The sequence below is a fragment of the Simochromis diagramma genome, unplaced genomic scaffold (genome assembly GCF_900408965.1).
Source record: "Simochromis diagramma unplaced genomic scaffold, fSimDia1.1 OVJJ01000337.1, whole genome shotgun sequence".
Taxonomy (NCBI): Eukaryota; Metazoa; Chordata; class Actinopteri; order Cichliformes; family Cichlidae; genus Simochromis; species Simochromis diagramma.
Genome location: NW_024386982.1, coordinates 1146502 through 1156763, shown reverse-complemented (window position 1 = coordinate 1156763; position 10262 = coordinate 1146502). Strand labels below are relative to the sequence as shown.

At 40.7% G+C, this 10262-nt stretch overlaps 1 long non-coding RNA gene across 1 annotated transcript in view; it reads left to right on the top strand.

Annotated features, from left to right (window-relative positions):
* Positions 1–1184: 1184 nt before the first annotated feature.
* LOC120738390 overlaps positions 1185–10262 on the top strand; it is a 28223-nt gene continuing 19145 nt past the window's right edge. The window contains exons 1-2 of the long non-coding RNA XR_005696964.1: positions 1185–1976; positions 5840–6115. This is a non-coding gene — a long non-coding RNA (uncharacterized LOC120738390). The remainder of the gene's footprint in view (positions 1977–5839; positions 6116–10262) is intronic.

Below are 10262 nucleotides of genomic sequence, written 5' to 3'. Positions count from 1 at the left end.
AGGTGTAATGAAGAAGGTGCCTAAGAAGTACAGCAAGCTGTCCATAACTGCAGCCTTGGAAACTGTCAAGCAAAGGCAGGGCCATTGCAGGGGGGTCGCGGTATGAAAAGGGGAAAAAAATGATTGGACACTGCTAGCACGGGGCACCCACACAAACGCAAAGCAGGAGATGAAGCATCGCTGAATATGTTTCCAAACCAACTTCATTCTGAGCCAAAGACGAGAAAATATGGTGAAGCAAATCTTCCCTTTGGTTTGGTGCCAAGGTAGGTCTCCCCTGCATAATTGGTTTTCCCTTCGTGGGGAGCACATGTTGGGCTCTTCAAATCACAGACAAATAGTATCCCACATTCTTGATTTTTAGTTCACAAACACTTGTTGTAATGACTAACTACTCCTGACATTTTGGAGATGTTAGCTCTTTATACAGTAAAATTACAGTGGGATACAAATAATATCAGGCTGATCCTGCCACGATTTGTTCCCTCGGTTCAAATCACGGACAAACAGTATCCCACAGTTGTTTATGTTTTTAAACCCATTTTGCACAGAGAGGCATTTTTGAAAACTGTATTGACAGTAATGTTGAATATTATTACACAGGAAAAAAACAACTACACGTAAAATAATTACACCGTGACGCCTCTGTCTTTGTAGATGTAAATGGAGGGACAGTAACTGCGTGTGTGTATGTAAGTGTGTAAAACCTGAAGATGGTAAGTTTAACAGTAACAGTATTTTGTCTCTATCTGCCATTCTGCAATTCATCTCATGTAAACAATAACGTGGTGCACAGCATGACATGAAAAAAGGCACATACCTTTGACGTTGCGTGACGAAGTCTGTATTCCTCGTCCACACGTAAAGGCAAAAAATTATTTTTAAAAGATCTCAGTTCTCGGTGATTCGAAACGCCGTTTACGTGTGGACGAAAGGCCCAAACACATAGAAACAGCTGTGTAGGTGCGGACGTAGCATAAAAGAGTTAGTAGTTTATTTTTTTGCTACCTTTATTTATTTATTGCAGATTACTTGTATTTGCTTAATTGTTTACTAAATGTTTGAGGTGTGAAATAAACCGCAATGGAGCAAAATATGTGTGTGTGGTTGGAGGATGTGTTTGTGCGTGCGCGCGTGGGGGGGGGTTGAACATTTTTCTTGTAAAACAAAGGGGGGCCTAGCAAAAAAAGTTTGGGAACCACTGGCCTAGATCAACAGGACCCCAAGAACCTTCATCAGGAGCTCAATGGGGATGTGTCGTACAGCACTAGAGGCCAACTTGCGGGATCTAACAAAGAAATTGTGAACACCACAGGCCCACGCAGCATCCGATTCCAGTTGAACTGTTTATTTTACAGGCTGTCAAACACACTCAAATACTTTCTTTGCGGCAGCTCAGCCACAGAGCTTCCTGGATGTTAGCTTGACTGCTCTGCCTCTGCACGCACACACCTCCTCTCTGGTCCTCAGCGTCACCACAAGACGAGAAGCTGGCACTGCCCCTTGAGCCCACAGCCCCACCCCTCCACCGCAGCGGAGCCAGAGACCAGACCCCTGCCACACACCCCCACTGCCCGACTGAAGCCGGGGCTACATCCGGCTGAACCTACACCCCCCTTGAGCAAATTCTCTCGTGATAACCTTCCCAGTACAGCTTTGCTCTCAGGACCAGGACGTACTGAATTTCACGGGGCTTGGACCTTCTTCCCAGTTTTCTTTAATAAGGTTGAGCACCCCTTGCGGCTTCCTGCTGAACAGCAACTCAAAGGGATAAAATCTCGTGGAGGCCTGGGGCACCTCCAGCCCTGCAACAACAGAGGATCTAGCCAGTGATCCCAACTGCATTTTTACCCGTGAAAGAACTTACAAATCATGGACTTCCAGCCCTCCTGCCCCGGCGTCCATGCCACTCTCCCTGCCTCAGGAACAGTGCCAGCCGCTTCCGGACCCTGGGAAGGCAGAGAGGAGAGAAATGGGTTGGTTTGATTTTATGCTCTAGTAATGAAATACTGTCCACTTCTACTGATAGTTTTAATTATGCATTAAGGTTCCAAAATTTATTCTTTACACTCTCAGCTGGACATAATTTTTTTTTGATTTGCTATTTTTATTGAGATTGATCCATGAGACAGTCCTGGTTGCATCTGCGGCTTAATTGTTTTAAGCTTTCATTAGCTCAGTGATCTAATATCCTGCAGTTTCAGCTGCAGTGCTGCTTTTTAAACTTTTCTTGCAGACCGAAAAAGCTAAAAAGCTTTTTATTTTCATGACTTACAAAAGGACAAAAAGATGTTCTGAACTCCTCCTCTTTCCTAATTGCTGTGATGTGAGATCATTTTTGGTCCATTAACTTGCCATGAAACCAAATGACCGTAAATTAGTTCGCAGGTTCAAAGACAGAAGGACCTCAAAGTGAGTTACACATAAGTTTATCATAAGTAAGACCCATAGTGAAATCGATAGGCTGCCGAGTTACACAGATAATAGAACTATAAGCAGTTAATGTTTAAAATATTTATTAAACACACATGCCACATTAAACACAACATTATTATATGATTTCTCAGCAATTTTAGTGGTGTGAAAAAGTGTTTGCCCCTTTTCTGATTTCGTTTTTATTTATTTATTTTTTGTATGTTTGTCACACTTAAATGTTTCAGATCATCAAACAAATTTAAATAACAGAAAGAGATAACACAAGTAAACACAAAATGCAGGTGTTTATTATTAAGGGGGGAACAATCCAAATCTACATGGGGCTATGTGAAAAAGTTATTGACCCCTAGACCTAATAACTGGTTGGGCCACCTTTAACAGCAACAACTGCAATCAAGCTTTTGAAATAACTGGCAAAGAGTCTTTTACTCAGCTGTGGAGGACTTTTGGTCCACTCATCTTTGCAGAATTGTTGTAATCCAGCCACGTTGGAAGGTTTTCAAGCATGAACCACCTTTTTAAGGTCACGCCACAACATCTCAGTGGGATTCAAGGCAGGACTTTGAATAGGCAGCTCCAAAGTCATCATTTTGGTTTTCTTGACAAAATGTTTCTTACAATGAAAACGCTACATCCAGATGAGCAGAATTAACTTTTTGGAATTTCCTTACCTGGATAATTGATCATACATCAACACAACTGCAATCAAGCATTTGCAATAACTATAAGTGATTCGACTTGTCCCCTGGCACTTCACACCCATACACTGTGTTGTGTTCAGTGCTTTTTATTTCCACATATAGGCTAGAACCGCTTGCTTTGTTCCTCTCCGGCTCTAACTCTGCTCAGTCTAATCAGCTCACTCTGCTCAGCTCACAGTCCGTTCCTCTTGCTCAAGCAGCTACTGAAAAAGGGGGTAAACATAATTAGTGCGACAGGAATCAGCTGTGTCCACAGCCTCCCCTGGCACTGGCCTCTGAACCCTCCCCTGCAGCTGAGCAACAAACCATACCCCGCCAAAGACTCTTTTACAGTGCGGTGGAGGAACTTTGACTCGGCCACTCCAAAGTCTTCATTTTGCTTTTCTTAAGCCATTCAGAGGTGGACTTGGTGTGTTTCGGATCATTGTCCTGCTTCAGAACCCGAGTGCTCTTTAGCTTGAGGTCATGAACAGATAGCCGGACATTCTCTTGACATCTGTGAAATATTTTTGTTTTTTAGTTTTTATTGTTTATTTTTATTAATATTATTTTTCTTTGGCATTTTGCCTTAATTAGATAGTGATAGTAAAGATAGACATGAAAGTGGAGGTAGAGAATGGGGGACAGCACACAGCAAAAGGCTGCAGGTCGGACTCCCAGCCTTTCCGGCCACGTGACATGTGGTCACCTCGTCATCCACTGAGCTAAATTGTTACCCTGTTTTTAGTGTTTAATCAGTTCTTTAAAACAACTAAAAATTAGTGTACAACACAGTAAACATAATGAAATTTGTTTTTTAAAACACTATACTCTTTGTGTTCTAAAACTATATAGTTTTAGTTTTTCTTGAACTTTTATATTTCAGCTCAATAAGGAACACTTTAACTAAATGAGCACTCCATCAGTTTTTGTGCATGAGCTTCAGTTTATTCAGAATTATGTGCTGCTGAAGTGTATTTACATAAGCTGCCAGGTAGTGCGAATTTCATTAAATAACATTACTGTCTTTCCATTTTGTTTTTGATTACATTTATTTTATATTTATTATGCTTTTTCCTAATATTAATGCCTTATAACTGATGATAGATTATGATGATCATATGTTAGTAAAAATAATCAAGGGTGAAAGGAACAAATGCTGTCACCATAATTCTGTAATTTTTAGATAGATTTTATGAGTATTTTGCTTCCTTGTTTGTGACATTTAGTAAATGACATGGATGATTGACTGGTATGGCCTGAATCAATGATAATGAGTCACTCTTAGGTTAGCTCAAGGATAGTGGACATTAGTTGGAATAGATATGTTGACCAAATTTCATCTTTATACTAACAAACTTCACAGTACAAATAATGAGGAATTAAATCAGCACAGACCTTGTCTAGACTAAAGAAACAGACATTGATGCAAGATTCTGGAGGGATGAGCCTCATGACACCAGATTCAGGCCTCACAGGGGCAGAGAACACAAAAAGTCACAGGCCTCTGTCGGGTAGAAAAGGCCTCAACATGCTCCAGCTAAAAAAAGACAAACCACAAATCGCAACACTAAAAAAACCACAGATGGAGGGAAATAAACACAACAAGCCCCTTCTACAATGGGGAATTTGTCATGGAAAAATAGTCTGAGCATTGTAACCACACTGTCTTTTTCAGATGGACTGAGCAAAAAGGTCATAACAGCATTGGTACAGGATAGAAAAATATCAACTCACAATATCGCATTTGGGTGCGGATGCATTTTTTTCTTTGTTTTCTCTCTGTTTCTCCACATCTGCAAAGTTGTATTTTTCCTACAGTCATGTAGACACCTGCTGATAAAAACGAAGTGCCTCAAGACCTTGGATATTGGAGCTGTTCATCTTTGCACACAATGAATACAAGAAAGTTGTTATCATATTCCAGTAATATATAAAGATTACAATTGTTGAAACAGTAATTTTCCACTACAGAATCCAGACCTAACTTCAGAATTTGAATCAGCCATTGTTAACTCTTCTATTTCCCTACCTGGAGCCAGCTGAATCTGAACCAGAGCAGATCATCACCATGTCCCCAGGCATGCTACACTTGGAGTCTGAAATATTATTCCACCAAATGCTGTGAACCAGAAGACTCACCAATGAAACTACAAGAAGAAGAGAAGGGGGGATAGATACATGAGTGATTCTGAAGAAGTAAAAAGTAAAGAATATTGTATAATGAATCAGTATATGACCATAAACAGTGTGACTGACTGTGTGGGACTGTAATATCCAAGCTGGATAATGATTATTTGTAATGTAATCCAACAAGAAATTAGGAGATCCTTAAAACCTAGTGCATTTTACCCTAAGGAAAAATGCCACCTTCCCAAACACTGCTGTGAAAACATTGCAACTGAAAATTAATTCTATTTTTATTTTTTAATCCCCAAAATATAATTAATATTTGATATGTATATTTCTGACTGAAGTACTTTTAAAAGACTGAGTCATTTTAGGTGGAAAGTTTCTGGGAAGCTGATATCCTATGACCCATCTCTGTCATGATCCTGGATTTTGGACCCAGCGTTTTCTGTTTTTGACTCTCACCTTTTGTTTGATATTCTCTATTGGAATATTACCTTTGCTCAGGTTGCATGTTCATTCGTATTTGGTATTCATAGTTATCACTGTTTTTCTGTTTTTTCCTGTCCTCCTACATTACTGAAATCAACCAGCTCATCTACAACCACTGAGATGCTTGGCTGCAAGATGAACAGTCACAAGGAGCAGTGCCAGCTTCGTTGGAGGATACTAGAAACCGAGATCAAGGCAATGGAGGAAAGTTAGCCAACTATCAGAGCTGCATAAAAAGGTGTGTTAAAGAAAGGGATACCTAGAGAAGTATAACAAGCTGCCCATACCTGAGGCCTTAGAAACTGCCTTAGTCAGCTGCTTGAAGAAATACAGAAGCCAGGAGAATAAACCAGCTGTACTCCACTGAACCATCCAAGGTGTTCTTTCAATGGCAGGGGAAAAATATGATAATACCACATATGTTATTCACAGTTAGATCCAGCAAAAATTAAAATTTACAACACAATCATAGTTTTCCATCCATCTATTTTCTTCCACTTCTCTGGGACTGAGTCATGGGGCCAACAGCCAAGGCAGAGAAGCCCAGACCTCCTTCTCTGCAGCCACCTCCTCTAGCTTATGCAGACCAGCCAAGAGATATAACCTCTCCTGTCCTAGGTCTGCCATGGGGCCTCCTCCTGGTGGAACATGCTGGCAGGAGGCATCCTTGTCAGTTGCCCGAACCACCTTAACTGGCTCTGTTAGATGTGGAGGAGCAGTGGCTCTACTCTGAGCCCTTCCCAAATCCCCAAGCTCCTCACCCCATTTCTAAGCAAGAGGCAGCTAGCCTTTGGAGACGGCTCATTTCCACCGCTAGTATCCATTATCTTGTTCTTTTGGTACCTTCCCAAAGCTCGTGACTATAGGTGAGGGGAGGGACATAGACTTACAGGTGAAGCAAGAGCTTTGCTTTTACACTCAGCTCTCTTTTCACCGTGATGGGCCAGTACAGCATCCGCATCACTGCAGATCCAGTCCATCTGTCAATCTCATGCTCCCCTCTCCCCTAGCTTGTGAACAACACCCCGAGACTTCTGAAACTCCTCCATTTGGGACAGTAACTCATCTCTGAGCCGGAGTAGGTAGGCACCCTTACCCGGCTGAGGACCATGGCCTTAAACCTGGAGATGCTGGTTCCCATTTCTGTCATTTCACACTCGGCTACAAACTGCTCCACTGTGAGCTGAAGGCCACCACTTGATGAAGTCAACAGAACCACATTGTATGTGAAAAGCAGAAGACCCCTAGAAATTCTGTTCATAAAATGAACAGAATCAGTGACAGGGCAGTCCTGGCCCGACTTACTGTCAGCAACGCAAACCAAGCTCTGACAATGGTCATATCAGGACTGAATGGCTTGTAACTATGGGCGAGACACTCCCATCAGATATCTCACTGTGTGTCACTTCTTGTCTTATTTTGATAGTCTCTTGTCCTGTGTGTGTTATGTTTAGTTTTGCTTTCCCTGTCTAATTAGTTAGATTTAGTTCGCCTGTGTTCCCTGCTGTGTTGCACCTCCCTGACTGCCTCACGTGTGTATTTCCCTTTTTTCCTTGTCATGTTGTTATCATTTTCCCTCATGCTGTGTGCTCTCTAGTCTGTCAATCAACATTAGTATCTGTAAGTTTGCTCCAGATTACTCAGCCTTATGTTGTGTTATACCAGCCTTTTTGCCAGCTAATAAAGCTGTGTTATGATAGAATTAGGTATTTTCTGTTCTGCAGTTTGCCCTCTAGTGGTTGCTTTGTGTATTTTATGCTGTAAGATCTAGTCAGGTATCTCCGAAAACGTTAGAGCACTTATGCAAATATGTGATGTCTTGATAAATCGAGCAGATATTTGAAGTTCACACAGCACCATTCTCACATGAAAATATCTTAAAAGTTTATTTTGTGACCCACAAAGAGTAATATTTCAAACTCCGCCACTCTGTGTTCCTCCGCCACTGCCTCGTTTGAGTTTTGGACGAAATGGATTCTGGGATATTGCATTTCGTCATTTCGAGCTGATTGGAGACCAAAACAGCCAATCAGATTTTTTTTGCATCCAAGTCTGTGATTGGCTGGTTTTGTGGCACAAATATAACGCTGTACAGAAAGAGTTGAGCGCGCACGGGCAGAAATGTTGAGAGCGCAAGCAACACATTGTGAGCAAGTGCAAATGCAAAAACTGAGCCAGAGGAGCTGCTATTGTGTGTGTGTGTGTGTGTGTGTGTGTGTGTGTGTGTGTGTGTGTGTGTGTGTGTGTGTGTGTGTGTGTGTGTGTGTGTGGATAATAGCAAACACAGAAATACATTTTTTGCACACAGCAATGAATTTTGTTCATTCAAATTTAGCTTTTCTTCGCTCAAAATAAATTTCTCCTGAAAATGCAACACTTGCACCTGCAAATTTTTCTTTACGTGCGCTCAGAATAGTGGCACAAAAATACGCCATAGTCAGGGGGAGTTTCACCTGTGTTAATCTGGAATGGAATATGTGACTTGTTGCTGTGTGCACCTTTAGCTAAAATCGTCATTTATGCTGGTTTTTGCTGCGGCTCCAAATGAGGGATTTCTGTGTCTGCGTTGGTTCCCTCATTAATCACAGTGCTAATGTGCTGTATTACAGATGAGACAAAAGTGTATAATATGCCATCTGTGCAAAATTGCACTCTAACTGCACTTTTATACAGATGGGATAAAAATATTTATCCCCTTCTGACATTGTGGTAAAGATTTGGAGGCGTCTTTTGGAGGGAACCCCATCGAGAAGAGGGATAAATGGACTTAGGAGGAGGCCTTCTGAGTTTTTGTGCACACTTATAATAAATAAATGTGAAATAAACAACTATGCATTTTCACTAGGTTATTACATGTTATTCGAAATTAACTGAGAAACAGTGAAATTTCAATAAAACAGGATGCAGTCATTTGGAAATTATTTTAACCCTAATCTTTATTCTGATGATAGTACAAAGTCAACTTATCAAATGTTAAAAATGAAAGCTCTAGTTTCTTTCACAAACTATACACTCATACTGGATTTCATGCAAGCAGCTGATTTTTTTTTTTTTTACCCCAAGAGTCATATTGAAAGAAAGAAAGTGTACTTTATTGATCCCCGTGGGGAAATTCCTCTCTGCATTTAACCCATTCACTCAGTGAAGCAGTGGGCAGCCGTTGGGCGCCCGGGGAGCAGTGTGTAGGGACGGTACCTTGCTCAGGGGTACCTCAGGATAGTTGTTCAGGGGAATCGAACCCCCGACCTTCCGATCATGGGGCCACCACTCTACCTACTGAGCTATAAGGCACCCAGCCGTCCGGGTGGGCAGGTGGGAGGCGTGATACCCAAGTTTGTGAATGAAGTGAAGTACTTTCATGCTGATTTAGCCATGTTTATTATGCTAAAAGGAAACTATAACAAGGTGGTGTCGTGCAGCAAACTGATGTGATTAAAAATGGGTAATTGATTTCACATTATTGTGATTTATTTTGTGTATATGATACCCATGAAATATTTCAGGGCACTTTGCATTTATTTAACTAACTTAATGCTGCTGAACAGCTTTTTTCAGATGCTAAACAGGCGTGTTAAAACGTTATTTTAGCATTTAAGAGAAAATAGACTGTATGCTAAATCTCATAAACATGAACAGTCATGTTCTGTTAGTTATACGATTTGATTTATATTGTTAAAATTTTATTGCTGTAAATTGCAGTTTGCCTTTATTCCTAGATAAAAAGTGATACACATGTTCTGATTTTATTTAAAAGCTAAGGTGCAAGATGTTTCTGTATTTTTGTAATGGATTGGGGAATGGGAGCTGGAAGAGCAGTCTTCTTTTCTAATTTGTCAGTCTATATATCCTACTTTGTTTTCCTCACCTCCTCTCCAGCCATTCTAACTCTCTCCCACCAAAGATGCAAGCAGAGGAGGTGACCAAGAGACATGAGGAGCGAGAGGACCTCAGTCAGTCATCACTATAGTGATGAGACATCTTTATGTTGGAGCCTAATTTTAGAGTGATGTCAGTTAAAAGAGGTGTGCCACATCTGCTGTCTCGTACCAGAGCACTGCTGTGTCTTCTGATGTCTGACAGAAGAAAGCAGTGTAAAATGTAAATGAGAAAAGTCCAACCTCTTACATAGATCGATAGATAAATGGATAAACACATTGATTGGAAATCAGTGTGCCTTTACTTTAGTAGTTCTCTATTACCTGAGCTCACCATGTGTGAAATTTATAATTAATATCTGAACTCAACAAAAATATACTTCTTTTGAAATTCAAAACATAAAAAATAATATAAAAAATGTCTTTATGTCCCTTAAATGCATTGCTATAACTCACACCACTAAATTGTTTTGTTCAGAGAAAGTAGAGAGGAGACATACTGTATGTGGAGTTCAGTCTGCAGGTTCTTCCTCATCACTAGGAGCCTTTCAAGAACCTATCACACTCAAATCTTGTTTCCATGTGACAAGGCCACAAAATGACATGTCCAGACTGATAACACTTGTAAAAATCTGTTTGTGAGAAAACA